This window comes from Oncorhynchus clarkii, chromosome 4, assembly GCF_045791955.1.
Source record: "Oncorhynchus clarkii lewisi isolate Uvic-CL-2024 chromosome 4, UVic_Ocla_1.0, whole genome shotgun sequence".
NCBI classification, from domain to species: Eukaryota; Metazoa; Chordata; class Actinopteri; order Salmoniformes; family Salmonidae; genus Oncorhynchus; species Oncorhynchus clarkii.
This window is the reverse complement of record NC_092150.1, coordinates 79,340,072-79,364,061: the sequence shown is the minus strand read 5'-3', so window position 1 is coordinate 79,364,061 and position 23,990 is coordinate 79,340,072. Positions and strand designations below refer to the sequence as shown.

General features: G+C 41.2%; 1 protein-coding gene across 1 annotated transcript in view; it reads right to left on the bottom strand.

Annotated features, from left to right (window-relative positions):
* The window catches only part of LOC139407329 (visinin-like protein 1), a 34,169-nt gene extending 31,102 nt beyond the window's left edge, over positions 1-3,067 (bottom strand). Inside the window, exon 1 of the mRNA XM_071151033.1 lies at positions 2,796-3,067. The gene's annotated coding sequence lies outside the window, so the exon portion shown is untranslated. The remainder of the gene's footprint in view (positions 1-2,795) is intronic.
* Between the last annotated feature and the right edge of the window lie 20,923 nt (positions 3,068-23,990).

Sequence of the window (23,990 nt, the reverse complement as noted above, 5' to 3'; positions counted from 1 at the left end):
ACACAGAGAACCATGTTATGAACACACGCACAGGACCATGCTATGAACACACACAGGACCATGATATGAACACACACACACACACACACACACACACACACACACACACACACACACACACACACACACACACACACACACACACACACACACACACACAGGACCATGTTATGAACACACACAGGACCACACTATGAACACACACACATACATACACACACACACACACACACACACACACACAGAGGACCATGGTATGAACATGCAAAGGTAGTAGCCTAGCAGTGTAAGAAAACACAAGATGATCATTCTCCTGACCCAGCATTGCAGCAAACCAGTGAACATGTTGACAGTGATAGTCAAAGCACATCTCCAGAAGAAGTTGTGTTGTTGTTAGCATAGAGTTACCCATAAGACAAACATCCAGGGATAGATGGTGCTGTGTTCTCGAAGCAAGCAGTAGCCTATGTTCTGAGACATATAAACTGGTGACATTTTCCTTGTCACAATACGTGCCGTCACTCTCAATGAGCTATGGGCCTCAAGACAGCAGCAGCAGCACCAGACAGATCAGTCCCATGTGAGCAATGATGAGCATGTATAATCCACTACTGGGCTACTCCACTCAGAGGTGTGACACTTTAAAAGATCTTCCATTCACACAATGGTGGAGGAGCAGAGTACAGACTGCTCCAAGAGGTGCACCTGTATGCCCCAGTCTCATGTTTTGCATAGCACTCGAACACAGCGCCGTTGTCAAGAGACTTAGGCGGCAGAGTAGGCTTTACGCTGATGATGAAAATGTCTGTTTTGCTTCCCTACAGGTCCATTTCAGAGCAGCAGCATCATCATCAGATGCTCAAGGGCACATTGGCAGATTTCTTACCTAGTCAACTCAGGGATTCAAACCAGCAACCTTTTGGTTACTGGCTAAACTCCACTAACCAAAGTATATGGGTGTTAAATGCAATGTAAATGTGAATGGAGGGAGGAGTAGAAGAGATGGGGCGGCAGGTAGCCTAGTGGTTAAGATCATTGAGCCAGTAACTGAAAGGTCGCTAGTTTGAATCCTCGACTAGGTGAAAAATCTGTCGATGTGCCCTTGAGCTCCTGTAAGTCTGCTAAATGACTCAAATTTAAATGTAATGATGTGAAGGAGAATAGATCATGTGAAGAATAAAAAATGGAAATTGCAAGTCAGTTAAGAACAAATTCTTATTTACAATGATGGCCTACCGAGGAACAGTGGGTTAACTGTCTTGTTCAGGGGCAGAACGACAGATTTTCAGCTTGTCAGCTCGGGGATTGGATCCAGCCACCTTTCGGTTACTGGCCCAAAGCTCAACCACTAGGCTATCTGCCACCCCAAAAGGAAATGCTTTGACTTGACAATGACTAATTCCAGGAAAATCAGAGTCTGAATCTACTGCTGCAGTCGTGTTAGTGATGACAAAAGACCCAGATAGTGCCACTCGGTCACAAAGAAGTCTGTCTGCAGTGCATTGCAGAAGGCAGCATGCTGTCATCCACTCAGTACACTGAGACAGGGCCAAATAGATACATACAGTACATGTTTCTAAGGATCTTGGGCAGCCTCTTGGTACATTTTGGTCATTTTGCAGACGCTCTTATCCAGAGAGACTTACAGGAGCAATTATGGTTAAGTCCCTTGCTCAAGGGCACATTGGCAGATTTCTTACCTAGTCAACTCAGGGATTCAAACCAGCAACATTTTGGTTACTGGCTAAACTCCACTAACCAAAGTATAGTCATCAGCTGATTCTCTAATATGAACTAATAGTCCTCCTCTCTCTGTACACTGACCAGCCACATTATGTAACAGCATGTCCCTTTTCCATCATTTTCCAATAGAGAATGACCTTGAGAGTCAAAATCCAACAACACCCACACATACATTAACACATGCTCAGATATATACATACAAGCACTATCGATGACATGTTTAATATGCACTGCAAATCTTGCAATCATGATTTCTTAGCACTACCACAAAAAAGAGCATGGTTTTAAGAAAATATATCAGTCTAAGATGAAAGGACATACGATATAAAACAAATCTACATTTAAAATTCTGTTTTCAGTTTTGGGATTATTTCTTCCATTATTTCACCATGCCACGCATGCATCTGTTTCTAAACTAGCATCGCCCGGCAAATCAAATGGTTCCATCCTTGCAGCCAAGCCAGCGCGAGCCCAGTGAGCCGATACAAACGTGCCAGAAGCGAGGCAGCATCCCCTAAGCACTACATCAGAACCACAACAGAGGAAAGAAAGCTCAGAGGAAAATGCCACATTACAACTGCATTTTAAAATGTCATATATTGCATTTGGAAAATGAATGAAAACAACACCACACATTAACTGTATCTATTGACATGTAGCATTTTTCTAGTTGTAGGCTACTCTTGATACTTTTGTTTTTGAAAAATCCACCAGTGAAGTAGGTTAAACCACTCCCGCCCCATTCAGTACCAGGCTATTTGTTTGGGAAACAAAGGGCCATAACTGACATTATTGTTTTCTGTATTCTCTTAATAAATATATTATATGATTTGCAGTCCTGCTGTTGATCCATTATGATATAGCCTCTTAAGAAGATTGAGATATGCTTCTCCAATGTAAAATTACATCTAGCCTAACCTAATTAATTAATATAACTGTATTAGTCTGTAGTATAATGTATAAAGATTATCTTTACAAATCATAATTGAATAGAGGGAAAGTTTCACAATGCATTTTACAGTAATCCACAATAAATAAATAAACATATTTACCTTGCAAGAGTGCGAAGTTAACTGATCTTTGCTCTCTTCTTCAGAGTAGGTTATATGTGCGGACAGAGACTATTAGTCAAACGTCTTGTCGAGGCTTGTGGTGACGTTTTCTTGGGAAGAAATGAGCCTCGTCGAAAATCACTGATGCAGTTCCAAGGATTCTGCAAGTAAGTAGGACCGTCCACACACACACACGCGCTCGCTGAGGACACAATGAAGCGCAGCGTCAGACCGTGTGTATCACGACTCTCTCTCTCCCTGTCGCCCTCACACGGAGTGGTTGATGCCAGGCATGCAATGGACCACTGTTTTGGTGGGGTGTTTTTTGAGTTTGCGCATGAGGAAATGAATACGCCTTCTACTGCACCTATGCTATCTGTGAAGTAGAATGATTTTTATGTGGATTAAATGTGCAGTCTCATGAGGGTCGTTGTCAACATATATAGCCTATGATAGGAATATAAATTGAAAAATATATTAATATCAAAGTACATTCCCCAGATCCTGGTGGTAGGTAGGGGTAGGTCTACTACATATAATCTGCTATTATGCCTATTGATTATATTCTGCCATTACTATCAAATCAGTCCTACTTTCAAAGGGAACAACAACATTTGAACAGTCAACAAATACCGACTGACAATGTAACAAAGCATCTCTTTATGCTTATTTTCTTTAAAGGCTGCCACTACCAAAAGTTAGGCTGATTATCTATTCTTACAGCATATCTGACGCCAAGGCTTTTACTTCGTTGCTTCACGCGCAAGTGGCATTTCGCGCCAAACAGCAACACAGCTGGTGGTGGCAGCAGCATCAGCACCGCACAGACCACAGCGTCCAGTTTTGCTACAAAATAAATGGCTAACTAGCTAACTTTAGCTAGTTACTTTGTTTTGAATCTGTAAAAGGTTTCTCTGGTAAGTCATCAAATAAGTGTCGGGTTGTGAAAACGCTATTATTGTAGGTAGCCACTTGTATTTTACAAACTATACACATCTACAATATTACGAGCTAGCTAGTTTGGTTGGTAGGGTAACTAAATATTGCTAGTTAGCTAGCTAAGCTTGCTAGCTATTATTTTCAAAAAGTTGTCAGGGATGTCAATAATGACATTATCTGAATCCATCTAAAACGGCTCTTCAATTTTGTATATATTTAGATTTTGAACCAATACAAAGCAGGGACTTTTGTTCAATAATACAATGATGTGTTTGTGGTGGCAGCCAATTCATATGTTTTTTTATTAAATACAGAAGGTACAGTCGTGGCCAAAAGTTTTGAGAATGACACAAATATACATTTTCACAAATTCTGCTGCCTCAGTTTGTATGATGGCAATTTGCTTATACTCCAGAGTGTTCTGAAGAGTGATCAGATGAATTGCAAAGTCCCTCTTTGGCATGCAAATGAACTGAATCCCCCAAAAACATTTCCACTGCATTTCAGCCCTGCCACAAACGGACCAGCTGACATCATGTCAGTGATTCTCTCGTTAACACAGGTGTGGGTATTGACGAGGACAAGGCTGGAGATCACTCTGTCACGCTGATTGAGTTTCAATAACAGACTGGAAGCTTCAAAAGGAGGGTGGTGCTTGGAATCATTGTTCTTCCTCTGTCAACCATGGTTACCTGCAAGGAAACACGTGCCGTCATCATTGCTTTGCACTAAAAAGGCTTCACAGGCAAGGATATTGCTGCCAGTAAGATTGCACCTAAATCAACCATTTATCGGATCATCAAGAACTTCAAGGAGAGCGGTTCAATTGTTGTGAAGAAGGCTTCACGGTGCCCAAGAAAGTCCAGCAAGCGCCAGGACCATTTCCTAAAGTTGATTCAGCTGCGGGATCAGGGCACCACCAGTACAGAGCTTGCTCAGTAATGGCGGCAGGCAGGTGTGAGTGCATCTGCATGCACAGTGAGGCGAAGACTTTGAGGATGGCCTGGTGTCAAGAAGGGCAGCAAAGAAGCCACTTCTCTCCAGGAAAAACATCAGGGACAGACTGATATTCTGCAAAAGGTACAGAGATTGGACTGCTGAGGACTGGGGTAAAATCATTTTCTCTGATGAATCCCCTTTCCGATTGTTTGGGGCATCTGGAAAAAGCTTGTCCGGAGAAGACAAAGTGAGCGCTACCATCAGTCCTGTGTCATGCCAACAGTAAAGCATCCTGAGACCATTCGTGTGCGGGGTTGCTTCTCAGCCAAGGGAGTGGGCTCACTCACAATTTTGCCTAAGAGCATAGCCATGAATAAAGAATCGTACCAACACATCCTCCGAGAGCAACTTCTCCCAACCACCCAGGAACAGTTTGGTGATGAACAATGCCTTTTCCAGCATGATGGAGCTCCTTGCCATAAGGCAAAAAAAAAAAAAAAACTAAGTGGCTCGGGGAACAAAACATTTTTTTTTTTTTTAACCAACAAATTCTGACAAACTCCAAGCATCGATTATGCAAGAATGGGCTGCCATCAGTCAGAATGTGGCCCAGAAGTTAATTGACAGCATGCCAGGGTGGATTGCAGAGGTCTTGAAATAGAAGTGTCAACACTGCAAATATTGACTCTTTGCATCAACTTCATGTAATTGTCAATAAAAGCCTTTGACACTTATGAAATGCTTGTAATTATACTTCAGTATTCCATAGTAACATCTAATAAAAATATCTAAAGACACTGAATCAGCCAATTTTGTGGAAATTTATATTTGTGTCATTCTCAAAACATTTGGCCACGACTGTACAATAGCAAATGGAAATGAGTGATGGGCATTCCGAGTCTTTTCGGTGAGCCGGCTCCTTTGTCTCCCAAACAGCTCTTCGTTGAAAATGGTTAAAATCGAACTACAACCATGAACAAGTTGCAAATCTCCGATGTAAATACCATTATGTCAGATCATGAAATTCAAATACAATTTTACCTGGCCAAATTATTAGATGATCAGCTATTGTTTATGTGTGGACCAGATTGACGCGCTTTCCGCACAATTTATTGTTTCTGAAGTGAGGATAATTATTTTGTAACTTAGTTGCAGAAAAATGTTGTTTTGAGCTCAAAAAGTAGTAGCACTATGCAAATCAGGGAGCCAAATGAACGCCTCTTTCACCAATGCGATTCGGTTCCCGACATTCACCAAAATGATCCGTTCAAATAGAGCAGTTTGTTCACGAAAGACTCATCACTAATGGAAATCAGACACATACAATTTACATTGGTTACATATTCAAACCGTTTCTCACCTGCTGTAATGTTATGTAAACATATATTATGTATATGGACCGTTTGTTTATTCAGTGCTACAGTATTAAATCCAGTAACTGATGATTATATATTTTGCTTTGAAGGTTTTTGCTGAAGTACCTTTCATCTGTTGAGATCTGGTTTCACTGAAAGGTGAGTCATAGGAATAAACTACTGCTTTGATGTATTTTCAGGGTGCAAAGCTCAATTTTCAGCAGTTGGTTGTAAATGCTGAAAGAAGTATACAGTTGAAGTCGGAAGTTTACATACGCTTAGGTTGGACTCATTAAAATTCGTTTTTCAACCACTCCACAAATTTCTTGTTAACAAACAATAGTTTTGGCAAGTCGCTTAGGACATCTACTTTGTGCATGACACAAGTAATTTTTCCAACAATTGTTTATAGACAGATTCCAGTGGGTCAGAAGTTTACATACACAAAGTTGATGTGCCTTTAAACAGCTTGGAAAATTCCAGAAAATGATGTCATGGCTTTAGAAGCTTCTGACATGCTAATTGACATCATTTGAGTCAATTGGAGGTGTACCTATGGATGTATTTCAAGGCCTACCTTCAAACTCAGTGCCTCTTTGCTTGACATTATGGGAAAATCTAAAGAAATCAGCCAAGACCTCCACAAGTCTGGTTCATCCTTGGGAGCAATTTCCAAACGCCTGAAGGTACCACGTTCATCTGTACAAACAATAGTACGCAAGTATAAACACCACAAAACCACTCAGCCGTCATACCGCTCAGGAAGGAGACACGTTCTGTCTCCTAGAGATGAAGGTACTTTGGTGAGAAAGGTGCAAATCAATCACAGAACAACAGCAAAGGACCTTGTGAAGATGCTGGAGGAAACAGGTACAAAAGTATCTATATCCACAGTAAAATAAGTCCTATATTGACAACCCGAAGGCTGCTCAGCAATGAAGAAGCCACTGCTCCAAAACCGCCATAAAAAAGCCAGATTACGGTTTGCAACTGCACATGGGGACAAAGATCGCACTTTTTGGAGAAATGTCCTCTGGTCTGATGAAACAAAAATAGAACTGTTTGACCATAATGACCATTGTTATGTTTGGAGGAAAAAGGGGGATGCTTGCAAGCTGAAGAACACCATCCCAACCGTGAAGCACAGGGGTGGCAGCATCATGTTGTAGGGGTGGTTTGCTGCAGGAGGGACTGGAGCACTTCACAAAATAGATGGCATCATGAGAACGGAAAATGATGTGGATATATTGAAGCAACATCTCAAGAAATCAGTCAGGAAGTTAAAGCTTGGTCGCAAATGGGTCTTCCAAATGGACAATGACCCCAAGCATACTTACAAAGTTGTGACAAAATGGCTTAAGGAAAACAAAGTCAAGGTATTGGAGTGGCCATCACAAAGCCCTGACCTCAATCCTATAGACAATTTGTAGGCAGAACTGAAAACGTGTGTGCGAGCAAGGAGGCCCACAAACCTGACTCAGTTACACCAGCTCTGTCAGGAGAATGGATCAAAATTCAAAACTTTTCCCGAAAAGTTTGACTCAAGTTAAACAATTTAAAGGCAATGCTACCAAATAGTAATTGCGTGTATGTAAACTTCTGACCCACTGGGAATTTTATGAAAGAAATTAAAGCTGAAATAAATCACTCTCCTATTATTCTATTATTTTACTAGAATTAAATGTCAGGAATTGTGAAAAACTGAGTTTAAATGTATTTGGCTCAGGTGTATGTGAACTTCCGACTTCAGCTGTACAGTTACTATCAAATCATACAGTAATGTTGTATTCCATTTAGCTGACCAAATGTATTGCACTTGCCGTAAGCCTATATGTAAATTATCAACCTTATTGAAATAAGAAGCTACAAAAGATTTCCTTTGCTTTTAATTCTGTAATCATTAGCTCATCAGTCTATAAGTGTGTTTCTCAAATGAATTGCATCTTTGATATGCCATACACACTTTATAAACAACATATCTTACTCAATGTGTTCTCTCTGGAATAAATATAGGTTGAAAGTAAATCTGTCTTTGTTTTAGGTGTAGTGGATAAAAAAAGGAATGGATCAACACACACAAGATGTCTGTTTTCCCATTGAGGAAGATACCGCTCCATTGTCTCCTAAACGACTAAGGACAGATTGCAGAATAACAAACAAACACAGTTGCAAAACCCATTTCAAATTCCCAGAACCATTGAGTTTCCGGAACAACGATGGTGTCACATCACTGCAGAATAGGCCTATTCTTCAGGAGGACAAAACACATAGAGTTGAATCTGACCATGAATATCTCAAATACACAGTGACAGGATTTCATTGTGAAGAAATGGGAAAAGAGGAGATTACAGCTCTCGGAGATAATCAGACATGCGCAGGTTCATGTGTAATCAGTCCTCACAGTACAGAGTACTCTCAAGGTCTATGTCAAGGGCTAGATGAGCAACATGATCCACTTAGTGAAACAGGCACCTCTTCTTACAGATTTCACTCTAGAAATGAAGCAGGGTGTGTGTCAGCAAAGTCTCACTCTTCTGATGACAGAACAACTGATACATCCTCAAGTCATGATTTCAATCAGCCTGGGAAATCACTCAAATGCAGTCTCACCGGTACTAGTCTCTCAGCAGATGAAGAAGCAGTGACTGAACAAAATGGTGAAAGCCGCCTCCCAGGAACCGACCACAGCTCAAGTGTGAGTGACGGTACTGAAGAATCTGATTACACCTGTGAAAGCCTTGCTCTGAATTCAGCCATTTACAGTATGGGCTTCATCAAAGGATCTACTGAAGGTGAAAATAATCACCAGATTCAGAATGAGGATAAACATGGATTCAATCAAAGTATCTGCTGTGAGAAAGAGGCCAGGCGTTACCCATTACCCAGTGATTACAGAGAGGGCTGCGAGTCATCTGGCTCTCATGCTGAAACTGAACCTTTTGGGAACCTTACAGGAGTGAAAAAAAATGAGGGAAATGTAGCCAGAGAAAATGCAGATGTCTGCGATAAAGAAGCAAAAGCCCAAGTTAACAAGGAGTACTTCATGCATAATGACAGCTCTGCCGCAGCTGAGACAGTAGTTGAATATGTAGATGGCTCCGTTGTCACTTGTTATACGGTATTAGACAGACCTGTACTGAGTGATGGGGCTGAGATCAATATGGGTCTTAAGCATGAGGATCTCCGTGAACAAACATTAGGGCACGCTGTTGGCACTGTGACAGTTGAAACTTTGTGTGAACTGGGTGTTGATCACAACACAACACAGAAACTGTCGGTTTCAACACACCTCAGTCAAAAGCCAGCTGATGTTAATCGCAACAAGATAGCAAGTGTAACCGATCATTCAGTTTTCTCTGACATCAACGGAGTGGCTCTAGAAACAATGTCTCCTCTCCACCCATCACAACCAGAATATACCACGTCTCCTCTCCACCCACCACAACCAGAATATACCACGTCTCCTCTCCACCCACCACAACCAGAATATACCACGTCTCCTCTCCACCCACCACAACCAGAATATACCACGTCTCCTCTCCACCCACCACAACCAGAATATACCACGTCTCCTCTCCAGCCACCACAACCAGAATATACCACGTCTCCTCTCCACTCACCACAACCAGAATATACCACGTCTCCTCTCCACCCACCACAACCAGAATATACCATGTCTCCTCTCCACCCACCACAACCAGAATATACCATGTCTCCTCTCCACCCACCACAACCAGAATATACCACGCCTCCTCTCCATCCACCACAACCAGAATTTACCACTTCTCCTCTCCACCCACCACAACCAGAATATACCACGTCTCCTCTCCACCCACCACAACCAGAATATACCACGTCTCCTCTCCACCCACCACAACCAGAAGATACCACGTCTCCTCTCCACCCACCACAACCAGAATATACCACGTCTCCTCTCCACCCACCACAACCAGAATATACCACGTCTCCTCTCCATCCACCACAACCAGAATATACCACGTCTCCTCTCCACCCACCACAACCAGAATATACCACGTCTCCTCTCCACCCACCACAACCAGAAGATACCACGTCTCTTCTCCACCCACCACAACCAGAATATACCACGTCTCCTCTCCACCCACCACAACCAGAATATACCACTTCTCCTCTCCACCCACCACAACCAGAATATACCACATCTCCTCTCCACCCACCACAACCAGAATATACCACGTCTCCTCTCCACCCACCACAACCAGAAGATACCACGTCTCCTCTCCACCCACCACAACCAGAATATACCACGTCTCCTCTCCACCCACCACAACCAGAAGATACCACGTCTCCTCTCCACCCACCACAACCAGAATATACCACGTCTCCTCTCCACCCACCACAACCAGAATATACCACTTCTCCTCTCCACCCACCACAACCAGAATATACCACGTCTCCTCTCCACCCACCACAACCAGAAGATTTCCTCTTGAGGACTGCTGAATATGTCAGGAAGGCTACTTTGGAGCTCTCTTTACATTTTGATGCTCAAAATGGAACCCAACTCAAAGGTGAATATGAAGACACCTGTCAGTTATTGGTGGAACAGTGCAGCTGCACAATGGAGGAACATGACACAAGCAGCCAGGGGATCCATCATTGGGAGCCACTTCTCAGCAGCACTCCTGGCCATGAAGAGAGTTATGATGCTGAAGAGGGAAGCAAAGTAAGTTCTGACACAGCAAAACACCTTTGTGAGGAATGGGACCCAGCTGGCCAGGTGTCTACCTTTAAAGACTATCTAAAGACACTTGAGACTGTTAGTTTTCCATCTGAGTACGCAGTTCTGGATGGGATAATGGAGGAAAACGGTGACAGTGTTACAGAAACTGACCTGCATGTCGATTCAGTGAACCAGGAACTTGGAATGATACCTCGATGTGACATGCTAAGCACAGGGGTCATAGGTGCGATGACTGGTGAATGGATCAACAACTCGCCCAAAATTGCCAACCTACCAATACTCCACCTTCCTGCAGAAGCTACACCTGGAACTGTTCTCTTGCAGGCTGCCAAGGAGGATCCAGCAGTTGATCACACCGACAGAACTGAAGCACTACTCAAGATTGAAAACAATCATGTGGTCCCTTTCACCTCAGTACCCAACGATGCTGTCGTCCCAGGATCAGATTCTAACCCAGAGGATGACACAGTACGGGACCGAGAGGAGGACCGATCAGTCTCAGTCATGCCATCTGCGGCACACATTCTCTCTGACTGTGTGCCAGCTGGGTTTGACACATTTGAAAAGATCCAGCTCTGTCCCCTTGACACCAATGGCCTGGAGCACAGCCCTCTCCTCAGCAGCTCGCCCAGTCGAACGTTTAAAACTGAGTTCCAACACCACAGTGCTGGTGGCACTATGCACTCAGGAGAGAGTGATGAAGAGGACATAGCAGAGGAAGAAGAGGACCAGTGCCAAGAAGAAGCTGAGAAGGGATTTTTTCACTGTGAAAACACCAAGTTTAATGAAGTTCCTGTCCCCGACTTTATCTCACCCCAAATCTCTCCATCATTGAGTCCAGAAATGCCTTGCCAGTCTTCTATTATTTTCTGTGAAACTTCCCAGTTTGATTCTCCCCCTCAGGCAAAACTCCCAACTCTCACCTCTGACAAAAACATCCATCCGGTCTCTGAAACCCATGACTTCCCAGAGTTTGAAATAAAGGAGAGGTTCGACATGGTCATGGAAGAGCTCAGTTTGTATTTCGAGATCAGTGACGAGGCAGGTTATCAATCATCCAAAAGAGCAACGTCTGAACAGTGCAGCGTTAGGGACCCTGGAGCTGAGGAGGACAACACTGATTTAATGACGTGAGTGTTTCTATTGTTTTTATTATGGTTACTGTGTGACTAACTAATTTCCCTTTGGGGATTAAAGGGATACTTTTAGATTTTGGCAATTAAGCTTCTTATGCATCCAGTATGAAGAAAGTTAGAGGTAGTTTTGCGAGCCAATTCTAACTAGCGTTAGCACAAAGACCGGAAGTCTTCGGGATCAGCTAGCGTTGGCACACGAAACGACCTCCTTATGAACTTCCTTCATATCCTGAACTATCCCTTTAATAAAGTATTATCGCTCTCATCTCCTAGACGGAGCAGTAGTGACCGTCCAAGCAGCCAGGTTGCAGTGGAAGACGAACCACGTGGAGGCACATCAATGGGAGATGGTGACCACGGTCTGAAAACATATCAAGCAGAACCAGAAACTACATGTACCACTGGGGGCCTTGACTGCGAGCAGGAGGTGCCTCTTGAATGCTGTCATCACAGCACAGAGGGAGAGGACTCCATGTACTCTTCAGTCAAGCACAAAGGTTGGTGTGATTCGACATTGAACAAAAGGCCTTGGTCTGATACTTCACTCTCTAGATAAATGTCTTGCATAAAGATGTCTCAGAAAACAAGTTTTTTGATGTAACCCTAACAAGAATGTTAACTGAGTAGTTTGTATTTTTATTTTTATTGCATCAATCCGACACCTATCGGATGGTGTTTTTTTTTCTTTCTTGTTGTCAATTTGCAGACTATCAATACACATTCTAAAATTATATGCAACAATATAATTAAAACACAGCCATAGAAAAAACTGTTTTGTTGTTGTTGTTGTTGTTGTTGTGGGGACAGTGATAGCTTATCAAAACATGAACAGAGTAATCCTGCCTTAACATGACGGTATTATTATTGGATTGTGTCGACAGATCACTCCAGGGGGCAAGGAGCAGATGAGAAATGCAAGCTGTGGTCTCCTGCGTTCATGTTTCTCCCATGCCTGGACCAGTTAAACCAAAGTGGGTTACACATTACCACTCTGAGGGGAGTATTTTGTTAAAAATCAGCAGGTTGTAAAAGGTTTTAGTTGAAGTAAGGCGTTTCAGTAATTGGAGTTATTTATTTATTCACTGAGGCCTTTTACAGCTCTTGGAGCATCATGCTATCGACAGCAGCTCTCTAACATATCTGGCCTGTTAATTGGAGGCCTAGATATTGTGCACTACACTGTACTGTATGCAGCAGGTGGTAGTCTGTTCACACACATAAGTACAGTACTAAATAATGTATTTATTCTTGACTCCTTGCCCCCAGGAAAGCCTGAGCAACCAAAAAGATTGGAGCCTCTGAAAACATGCACACGTCCCATTAGGGTTGGACTCTCCAAGAAGGCTAAGACTAAACAACTTCACCCCTACTCCAAGTGAGCACTTGATGAAATGTATTTATGCAGGATATGTTACCTTATTTTATTTTAACTTCATTTACACAGGGAAGTTCACCTTGAGACCCAGTTCTCTTTTACAAGTGAGCCCTTAACACATAAAATACCTTTGTCTTTATAGTATAGTATTTCTGGGTTTAACTCTAGCTCTATGCTATACTATTGAAAATATAAGAGATTATTACAAGCCTTACTTCATATGAGAAACTGAGCACTTCATGTAATGTATTTACAGTGCATTCGGATAGTATTCAGACCCCTTGACTTTTTCCACATTTTGTTACGTTACAGCCTTATTCTAAAATGGATTAAATAGTTATATTTTGCCCTCATCAATCTACACAAAATGCTCCATAATGACGAAGCAAAAACAGGTTTTTAGACATTTTTGGAAATGTATAAAAATAAAAAAAACGGAAACAATTCATTTACATAAGGATTCAGACCCTTTACTCAGTACTTTGTTGAACCATCGATTACGGTGATTACAGCCTCAAGTCTTCTTGGATATGACGCTACAAGCTTGGCACACCTGTATTTTGGGAGATTCTCCCATTCTTCTCTGCAGATCCTCTCAAGCTCTGTCAGTTTGGATGGGGAGTGTCGCTGCACAGCTATTTTCAGGTCTCCAGATATGTATGATTGGGTTCAAGTCTTGTCTCTGGCTGGGCCACTCAAGGACATTCAGAGACTTTCCCTGAAGCCACTCCTGTGTTGTCTTGGCTGTGTGCTTAGGGTTGTTGTCCTGTTGGAAGGTGAACTTTTCCCCCAGTCAGAGGTCCTGAGTGCTCTGGAACAAGTTTCCATCAAGGATCTCTGTTATTTCTCTGTTCATCTTTCCCTCGATCCTGACTAGTCTCCCAGTCCCTGCCGCTGAAAAACATCCCGATAGCATGATGCTGCCACCACCATGCTTCACCATAGGGATGGTGCCAGGTTTCCTCCAGAAGGGACGCTTGGCATTCAGGCCAAAGAGTTCAATCTTGGTTTCATCAGACCAGAGAATCTTGTTTCTCATGGTCTGAGAGTTCTTTAGGTGCCTTTTGGCAAACTCCAAGCGGGCTGTCATGTGCCTTTTACCGAGGAGTGGCTTCCGCCTGGCCACTCTACCATAAAGACCTGATTGGTGGAGTGCTGCAGAGATGGTTGTCTTTCTGGAAGGTTTTCCCATCTCCACAGAGGAACTCTGGAGCTCTGTCAGAGTGACCTTCGGGTTCTTGGTCAGCTCCCTGACCAAGGCCCTTCTCCCCGATTGCTCAGTTTGGCCGGGCGGCCAGCTCTAGGAAGAGTCTTGTTGGTTCCAAACTTCTTCCATTTAAGAATGATGGAGGCAACTGTGTTCTTGGGGACCTTCAATGCTGCAGACATTTTTTGGTACCCTTCCCCAGATCTGTTCCTCGACACAATCCTGTCTCGGAACCTCTACGGACAATCCCTTCGACTTCATGGCTTGGTTTTTGCTCTGACATGCACTGTCAACTGTGGGACCTTATATAGACAGGTGTGTGCCATTCCAAATCATGTCCAATCAATTGAATTTACCACAGGTGGACTCAAAGTTGTAGAAACATCTCAATGATGATCAACGGAAACGGGATGCACCTGAGCTCTCATAGCAAAGGATCTGAATACTTATGTAAAGAAGGTATTTTTGTTTAAAAATGTTAATACGTTTGCAAAAATGTATAAAAACCTGTTTTCGCTTTGTCATTATGGTATATTGTGTGTAGATTGATGGGGAACATTTTTTGTTTAATCCATTTTAGTAACAAAATGTAGAAAAAGTCAAGGGGTCTGAATACTTTCCGAAACCACTATGTACTATCTTATGAATAATATGTTACCGCGTTCTAATTATTTCAATTTTCGGAGTATTTATTGATGGAAGTTATGTATTTCATATTGTTTTGAAAATGTACATTTGAATGGCCTTGCTACATTATTGTGGGAGGTTTGGAGATGTTGAAAAAACTTGTTCACCAGAGGATACATATTGTATACTTGATATATCGAGATACTTGATATATCCCTAGGCTAAACTCTTCTCTCTTACATACTTATTATCATTACACACTGACTTCTCATTCTGTTAACACTACCTTATGAACAAGTAAATAATTTAGAAAACAAGCCAGTCTCCAATAAATGTGTCAATTTGTCAGTTTTTCTATAATGCTCCACAGGCTCCACTAAAATCCTGATTTAGTATAATTTCCCTGGGACAGTCTGGGACAGGTCCCCCAGGTGATGAGAGTGACAATGAAATATGTATTTGCGGAAATGTAATGGTGGGGATGATAATAGTCTAGTATACCAAGAGAGACTGTGCGTAGCTTTACAAAATAAGGCTGATATTAAATATTTCAACTTTTGTTGCTAAATCCATAATTTTTAATCATGATCAGACTAAACCGTCAGGGAACTGAACACGGGTGGACAAACTGGTGGATGTGACAAACTAAAACCCACAAATTCTGACAAACTCCCAAGCATTGATTATGCAAGAATGGGCTGCCATCAGTCAGGATGTGGCCCAGAAGTTCATTGACAACATGCCAGGGCGGATTGCAGAGGTCTTGAAAAAGAAGGGTCAACACTGCAAATATTGACTCTTTGCATCAACTTCATGTAATTGTCAATAAAAGCCTTTGACACTTTTGAAATGCTTTTGTAATTAAACTTCAGTATTCCATAGTAACATTGACAAAAATATCTGAAGACACTGAATGAAGCAGCAAACTTTTTCAGTTTTCTAATGTTTTTCTGATTACATTAATGGTCAGGTTTGTACTTCGTTGAAAGAGATATTGTCTCGATTGTAACTAACTGACAGACCTTCATGCAGTCCTACAGGTTACTGCAGGATTTCTTAAAACGCTACTAGCAGGAAGTTACATGCACCTGCAATCTAAACTAAGCTTGATTGCAACGAAAAACCCACAAGGATAAACCAGTAGATCACTTGAGCTCACGTTATTTTAGCACGTATTGATGGTTTAACAACAGATCAGATGGCGATAATCTTGTGGCTTTCGATGGTTGCAATTGGCCCATTAAGGCGCTTGATGGGATTGAGAAACACTTCAAAGCCTCACTCAGAGCCAGGGGTATATTTATTTTTTGAAGATCTTAGAAAATTACTCCTCTCAATCCTTCGCAGATGCTCCCCCATGTAATTAATTTACCGCAATTATGAGCTCCAATAATTATGTAACCCGGGATCCAAGATCTTAAATACTACTGACAATGAAAACGTGTTATTAGCGGGGAGGGTCCAAAAATGTGAGAATTAGGCACACTTAGATATGTTTGTTTTTATTAAAATGGACATGGAATATTCAAGGCACCAGGAGACTAGAAACTGCAACATTCAGCTAGAGACCTCGCATATACCATATACAGTGCCTTCGGAAAGTATTCAGCCTTATTCTAAAATGGATTAAATTGTTTTTCTTCCTCATCAATCATCACAGAATACCACATATGGAGGTTTTTAGAAATGTTTGCAAATTTATTCAAAATAATAAACAGAAATATTACATTTACATAAGTATTCATACCCTTTACTCAGTACTTTTTGAAGCACCTTTGGAAGCGATTACATTATTGAGTCTTCTTGGGTATGACGCTACAAGCTTGGAAAACCTTTATTTGGGGAGTTTCTCCCATTGTTCTATGCAGATCCTCTCAAGCTCTGTCAGGTTGGATGGGGAGTGTATCTTGCACAGCTATTTACAGGTCTCTCCAGAGATGTTCGCCATTACATAAATATAATTGTACACTTGAAAGGGATCTCTTTTCCCTTCATACCCAGCCCCCCTGCAGATAGATGTCAACTGTATCAGAAAAATGTGACCAGATATTTTTAATGAGTATAGAAAGGCCCAGCGAAGACCGATATACCATATTTCACAGCATGTTTCTCCAATGGAAGACAAACTGTTACATCATCCACTTCATCTTTTATTTTGATTTACCAGATAAACAGCTACAGCATCTATCACATACAAATCCAAAGCATCTGTCACCATGGCCATTGACAGTGTTATATACTGTACCTCTTGAATAACAGAAAACAGTACCTTAGTGAGGTTATTTTTGGCTGTGTTTAGACATGCAGCCCAATTCTGATATGTTTTCCACTAATTTGTCTTTTGACCAATCACATCAGATATTTTCACATCAGCTCTTTTTCAGGGCTGATCTGATTGGTCAAGTGGTGAGGTTAACAGTTAGTTTCTGACCCTGATGCCTCTTATTTAGCATATATTTAACTAAACAACAACTGCATCAGTAGACTATTACACCATCATGACGTTTCTGCCAGAGCAGAATCATAGAATTCAGATGAATTCTGAATCACATATATGAAACATAACAGTAACATACAGTGGGGCAAAAAAGTATTTAGTCAGCCACCAATTGTGCAAGTTCTCCCACTTAAAAAGATGAGAGAGGCCTGTAATTTTCATCATAGGTACACTTCAACTATGACAGACAAAATGAGAGAAAAAAATCCAGAAAATCACATTGTAGGAATTTTAATGAATTTATTTGCAAATTATGGTGGAAAATAAGTATTTGGTCACCTACAAACAAGTAAGATTTGACTAAATACTTTTTTGCCCCACTGTACACTGAGTGTACAAAACATTAGGAACACCTGCTCTTTCCACGACAGACTGATCAGGTGAATCCAGGTGAAAGTTATGATCTCTTATTGATGTCAGTTGTTAAATCCACTTCAATCAGTGGTGATGAAGGGGAGGAGACAGGTTAAAGAAGGATTTTTAAGCCTTGAGACAATTGAGACATGGTTTCTGTATTTGTGCCATTGAGAGTGAATAGACAAGATAAAATATTTAAGTGCCTTTGAACGGGGTATGGTAGTAGGTGCCAGGCGCACCGGTTTGAGTATGTCAAGAACTGCAACGCTGCTGGGTTTTTCACGCTCAACAGTTTCCTGTGTGTATCAAGAATGGTCCACCACCCAAAGGGCATCCAGCCAACTTGACACAACTTTGGGAAGCATTGGAGTCAACATGGGCCAGCACCCCTGTGGAACGCTTTCGACACCTTGTAGAGTCCATGCCCCGACAAATTAATTGAGGCTGTTCTGAGGGCAAAAGGGGGTGCAACTCAATGTTTTGTACACTCTGTGTATATGTTTTATTGTCACATCCACCAGCAAGGATAACTTCCTCAAAAGGCCCAGTGCAGTGAAAATTACGTTTTCCTGTGTTTATACAACAGCTGATGAAACTAACACTGTAAAAGTGTGATAGAATGTATCAGTGTTATTTCCTGATAGTTGCTAGTTGAAAATACAATCTACACACAGTGGGGTAAAGCACTTAAGTAAAAATACTTTAAAGGACTACTTAAGAATTTTGGGGGGTATCTGTACTTTACTTCACTATTTATATTTTTGCAAACTTTAACTTTTATTTCACTATATTCCTAAAGAAAATAATAACACTGAACAAAAATATGAACGCAACATGTAAGGTGTTGGTCCCATGTTTCATGAACTGAAATAAAAAGTCCCAGAAATGTTCCATACGCACAAAAAGCTTATTTCTCTCAAATGTAAACAAATTAGTTTACATCCCTATTGGTGAGCATGTTTCTCCTTTGCCAAGACAATCCATCCACTTGACAGGTGTGGCATATCAAGAAGCTGATTACAGCATAACCATTACACAGGTGCCCTTTGTGCTGGGGACAATATAAGGCCACTTTAAAATTTGCAGTTTTATTACACAACACAATGCCACAGATGTCTCAAGTTTTGAAGGAGCGTGCAATTGGCATGCTGACTGCATGATTGTCCACCAGAGCTGTTTCCAGAGAATTTACCAAAAACGGCTTCCAATGTCGTTTTAGAGAATTTGGCTAAATTTCCAACCGGCTTCACAACCACAGACCTCCCATGGCTGCACCCCTGCCCAGTCATGTAAAATCCATAGATTAGGGCCTAATAATTTATTTCAATTGACTGATTTCCTTCTATGAATAGTAACTCAGTAAAATCGTTGAAATTGTTGCATGTTACGTTTATATTTTTGTTCAGTATACTTTTTACTCCAAACATTTTCCCTGACACCCAAAAGTACTTGTTACATTTTGACAGGAAAATGGTCCAATTCACATTCTGTTCTTCCCTACTGCATCTGATCTCATGGAATTGGTAAACACAAATGTTTTGTTTGTAAATTATGAGTGTTGGAGTGTGCCTGGCTATTTGTAAAAATTGTGCTGTCTTTTTTGCTTAATATAAGGAATTTGAAAATATTTATACTTTTACGTTTGATACTTAAGCAATTCCATTTACTATTGATACTTAAATATAGTTAAAACAAAATACTTAAGCAATTCCATTTACTATTGATACTTAAATATAGTTAAAACAAAATACTTTTAGACTTTTACTCAAGTAGGATTTTACTGGATGACTTTCACTTTTACAGTGCATTCGGAAAGTATTCAGACCCCTTCCCTTTTTCTACATTTTTTTACATTACAGCCTCGTTCGATCTATCTACACACAATACCCCATAATGACAAAGTGAAAACAGTTTTTTTGAATTATTTGCACATTTATTAAACATAAAAAACAAATACCTTATTTACATAAGTATTCAGACGCTTTGCTATGAGACTCGAAATTGAGCTCAGGTGCATCCTGTTCCCATTGATCATTTTTAGATGTTTGTAACTTGATTGGAGTCCACCTGTGGTAAATTCAATTGATTGGACATGATTTGGAAAGGCATACACCTATCTATATAAGGTCCCACAGTTGACAGTGCATGTCAGAGCAAAAAACAAGCCATGGGGTCGAAGGAAATGTCCGTAGAGCGCCGAGACAGGATTGTGTCGAGGCACGGATCTGGGGAAGAGTACCAAAACATTTCTGCAGCTTTGAATTTCCCCAAGAACACAGTGGCCTCCATCATTCTTAACCACCAAGACTCTTCCTAGAGCTGGCCGCCCGGCCAAACTGAGCAATCGGGGGAGAAGGGTTTTGGTCAGGAAGGTTACCAAGAACCCAATGGTCACTCTGACAGAGCTTGATGGGAGAACATCGGCACAGAACATTTCTACAGCACTCCACCAATCAGGCCTTTATGGTAGATCGGCCAGACGGAAGCCACCCCTCAGTAAAAGGCACATGACAGCCGATTTGGAGTCTGCCAAAAGGCACCTATTGGACTCAGACCATGAGAAGCAAGATTCTGTGGTCTGATGAAACCAAGATTGAACGCATTGGCCTGAATGCCAAGCGTCACATCTGGAGGAAACCTGGCACCATCCCTACGGTGAAGCATGGTGGTGGCAGCATCATGCTGTGTGGATGTTTTTCTGCGGCAGGGACTGAGAGACTAGTCAAGATCAAGGGAAAGATGAACAAAGCAAAGTATAGAGAGATCTTTGATGAAAACCTGCTCCAGAGCTCTCAGGAGGGGCAAAGGTTCACCTTCCAACAGGACAACAACCCTAAGCACACAGCCAAGACAATGCAGAGGTGGCTTCGGGACAAGTCTCTGAATGTCCTTGAGTGGCCCAGCCAGAGCCCGGACTTGAACCTAATCGAACATCTCTGGAGAGACCTGAAAATAGCTGTGCAGCAACCCTCCCCATCCAACCTGACAGAGCTTGAGAGGATCTGCAGAGAAGATGGGAGAAACTCCCCAAATACAGGTGTGCCAAGCTTGTAGCATCATACCCAAGATGACTCGGTGCTGTAATCGCTGCCAAAGGTGCTTCAGCACAGTACTGAGTAAATGGTCTGAATACATATGTAAATTAACAAAAAATTCTAAAAACCTGTTTTTGATTTGTCATTATGTAGGTTGATGAGGGAAAAAACAATGTAATCCATTTTAGAATAAGGCTGTAACGTAACAAAATGTGGAAAAAGTCAAGTGGTCTGAATACTTTGCGAATGCTCTGTATTTGAGTCATTTTCTATTAAGGTATCTTTACTTTTACTCAAGTATTACAATTGAGTGGTTTTCCACCACTGTCTACACAGGACCTTAACTATTTTGGCTTTCCATGGTGACATGCCCATGCGTTAAATTGGTTAATAGACCAATAGCATAGAGAGTTCCAAACCTCTCTGCCAAAAACAGCTAGTTTTCAGTTTTTCCCCTCCACTCTCAGACCACTCCCAGACAGTCTTAGCAAAATTCTTGCTTGGGAAATGTTTTTTTGATAAAAAAGCTATTTTTGCCGATTTTAATGGAAATATAATACAGTACCGTATTTAATTGTTACACAGAAGTTAGTTGAAAACAGCTGCTTTGGGCCTTTAAAACTGTCACTGAATGTTTTAATAAGACTTAATAACACTAGCTTATTTCAGGTTAACTTTTTGCAACTCCAGGCACAGATAGGACACATGGAAATTAATTTCCTTAGGCATTAGTCATGTAAATCATTATTGAGATTAAAACCTCTTCTGTTCTCTATCCATGGGATTCTCTATCCACTGCTAGCATGCCATGGAGCTATCATGCCAGGTTTTTTACACAAACAAAGCTGTTCATTTTAGTCTATTCAAACAGACCCCATTTCAAAGGAAAAAAGCCCTCATTAAGATCAGGTGTTGCCAATTAGTGGGTAAAGCCAACACACCTGAGCACACTTAACAAGAGAGGATAGAGAGTTTTGTTGATGCTGAGAATGGAAAGTATATGTTTTTAAATAACATTCTTAGAATGTTCTCTGAACATTACTAAAGTTGTTGGGGGGTTTTTATGGAAAGTTCTCTTAATGTTCTCAGAAAATTTTGAGAAAATTACTAAATAGAACCATGAGGAAACGTTATGCTGAAGTAATGAAATTCCCACAGAAGAACGTTGTTTCTCAACGTTCTCTGAACTATTTGAGAACATTCCCAATGTAAAACCAGTTGGAGAACGTTCCTAGAAAATTACCCAAATTTAAATTAAATGTAACCATATTTCAACTTTTAGGAAATGTTCTGTTAAAGTAATGAAATACCCCAAAAAGTACGCTTTCTTTTGTCAAGTTCTTTAAATGTGTTGAGAATGTTCCAAAGCTAAGCAGCTATCCTGCACCATTCCCAAAGAGTTGTGGGAATATTGTATGCAAATAACCATAGGACAACCACACTCTCACCAAAATCTAAGAACGTTGTGTGCTAGCTGGGAATGGACACTCCTTTTTTGCAGACTGATGAAGCTCAGGGAATACTTTGCAACGTTAATTTGGGGTTTTCCTTTGCTTTGATTAAAGTGGATTTTATTCAAACCGTCGTTGCATATTAAGAAATTCAGTCAAATTAAATATGCTTGTTATTATGTATTTCACTACAGTATATATTTTTTATTAACCATTCAATATTCTCAAAATAGATATTCATTTGAGCGGAACAATGCAGAAAACGCTTAAAAGATGAACAAATGTTCTAGTCTCTAAAATGTCTGTATTTTGTTATATCATGTACTCGCCTTTCTCAAGGGTAAACTGTTATCACAATTGTATTACTAGTATGACACATTCTATATCCCCAGGAAGGTATTATCAAACCTCTGACCGAGGCCACACTTCCCTAGTCAACCATCTCCCACCAGGGCTATTTGCATTGTTTGGGTCTGTCACAAATGACACCCTATCTGCTTTTGACCAGAGCCCTCCCTATGTAGTGCACTACTTTTAACCAGAGCTCTATGGGCACAGGTAAAAGTAGTGCACTATAAGAGAATAGGGTGCCATTTGGGACGAAGGCATCGACTGATTGCTGCAGAGAAAAGAAAGGGAGAGTCTATGTGTGTTGAACAATCAGCCATGGATTATTCTCTTCCCAACGAGGGAGAGGGTTTGGTGGGAACGAATACTGCAATGCCGCAAAACAAATGGTGAGAATCAGTTAAGTGGTCCTATTTGCCACAAGAGCTCTTGGTATGTTTCCAGTCTGACGAGCTGACTACCTCAAACTGAACACTAATTAATCAAGGTAAACATTAAAGTTCCAATGCATATGTTTTCTACAGTACCAGTCAAAAGTTTGGACACCTACTCGTTCCCAAGTTTTTCTTTATTTTTACTATTTTCTACATTGTAGAATAGTAGTGAAGACATCAAAACTATGAAATAACTCATATGAAGCTGTTTTAAGCAAATCAAAATATATGTTGTATTTGAAGGTTGAGGGTGATTGTAGAGGCCAGGTCATCTGATTCAGTACTACATCATGCTCCTTCTTGGTCAAATAGTCCTTACACAGTTCGAGGTGTGTTGGGTCATTGTCCTGTTGAAAAACAAATGATAGTCCCACTAAGCGCAAGCCAGATGGGATGGCGTATCGCTGCAGAATGCTGAGGTAGCCATGCTGCATAAGTTTGCCTTGAGTTCTAAATAAATCACAGACAGTGTCACCAGCAAAGCACCGTCACACCTCCTCCTCCATGCTTTACGGTTGGAAATACACATGTATAGATCATCTGTTCACCTACTCTGCGTCTCACAAAGACACAGCAAACTGGATGTAGTCTATCACAGTGCCATGCCTTTTGTCACCAAAGCCCTATATACTACCCACCACTGCGACCTGTATACTCTCGTTGGCTGGCCCTCACTACATATTCGTCGCCAAACCCACTGGCTCCAGGTCATCTATAAGTCTATGCTAGGTAAAGCCCCGCCTTATCTCAGCTCACTGGTCACCATAGCAAC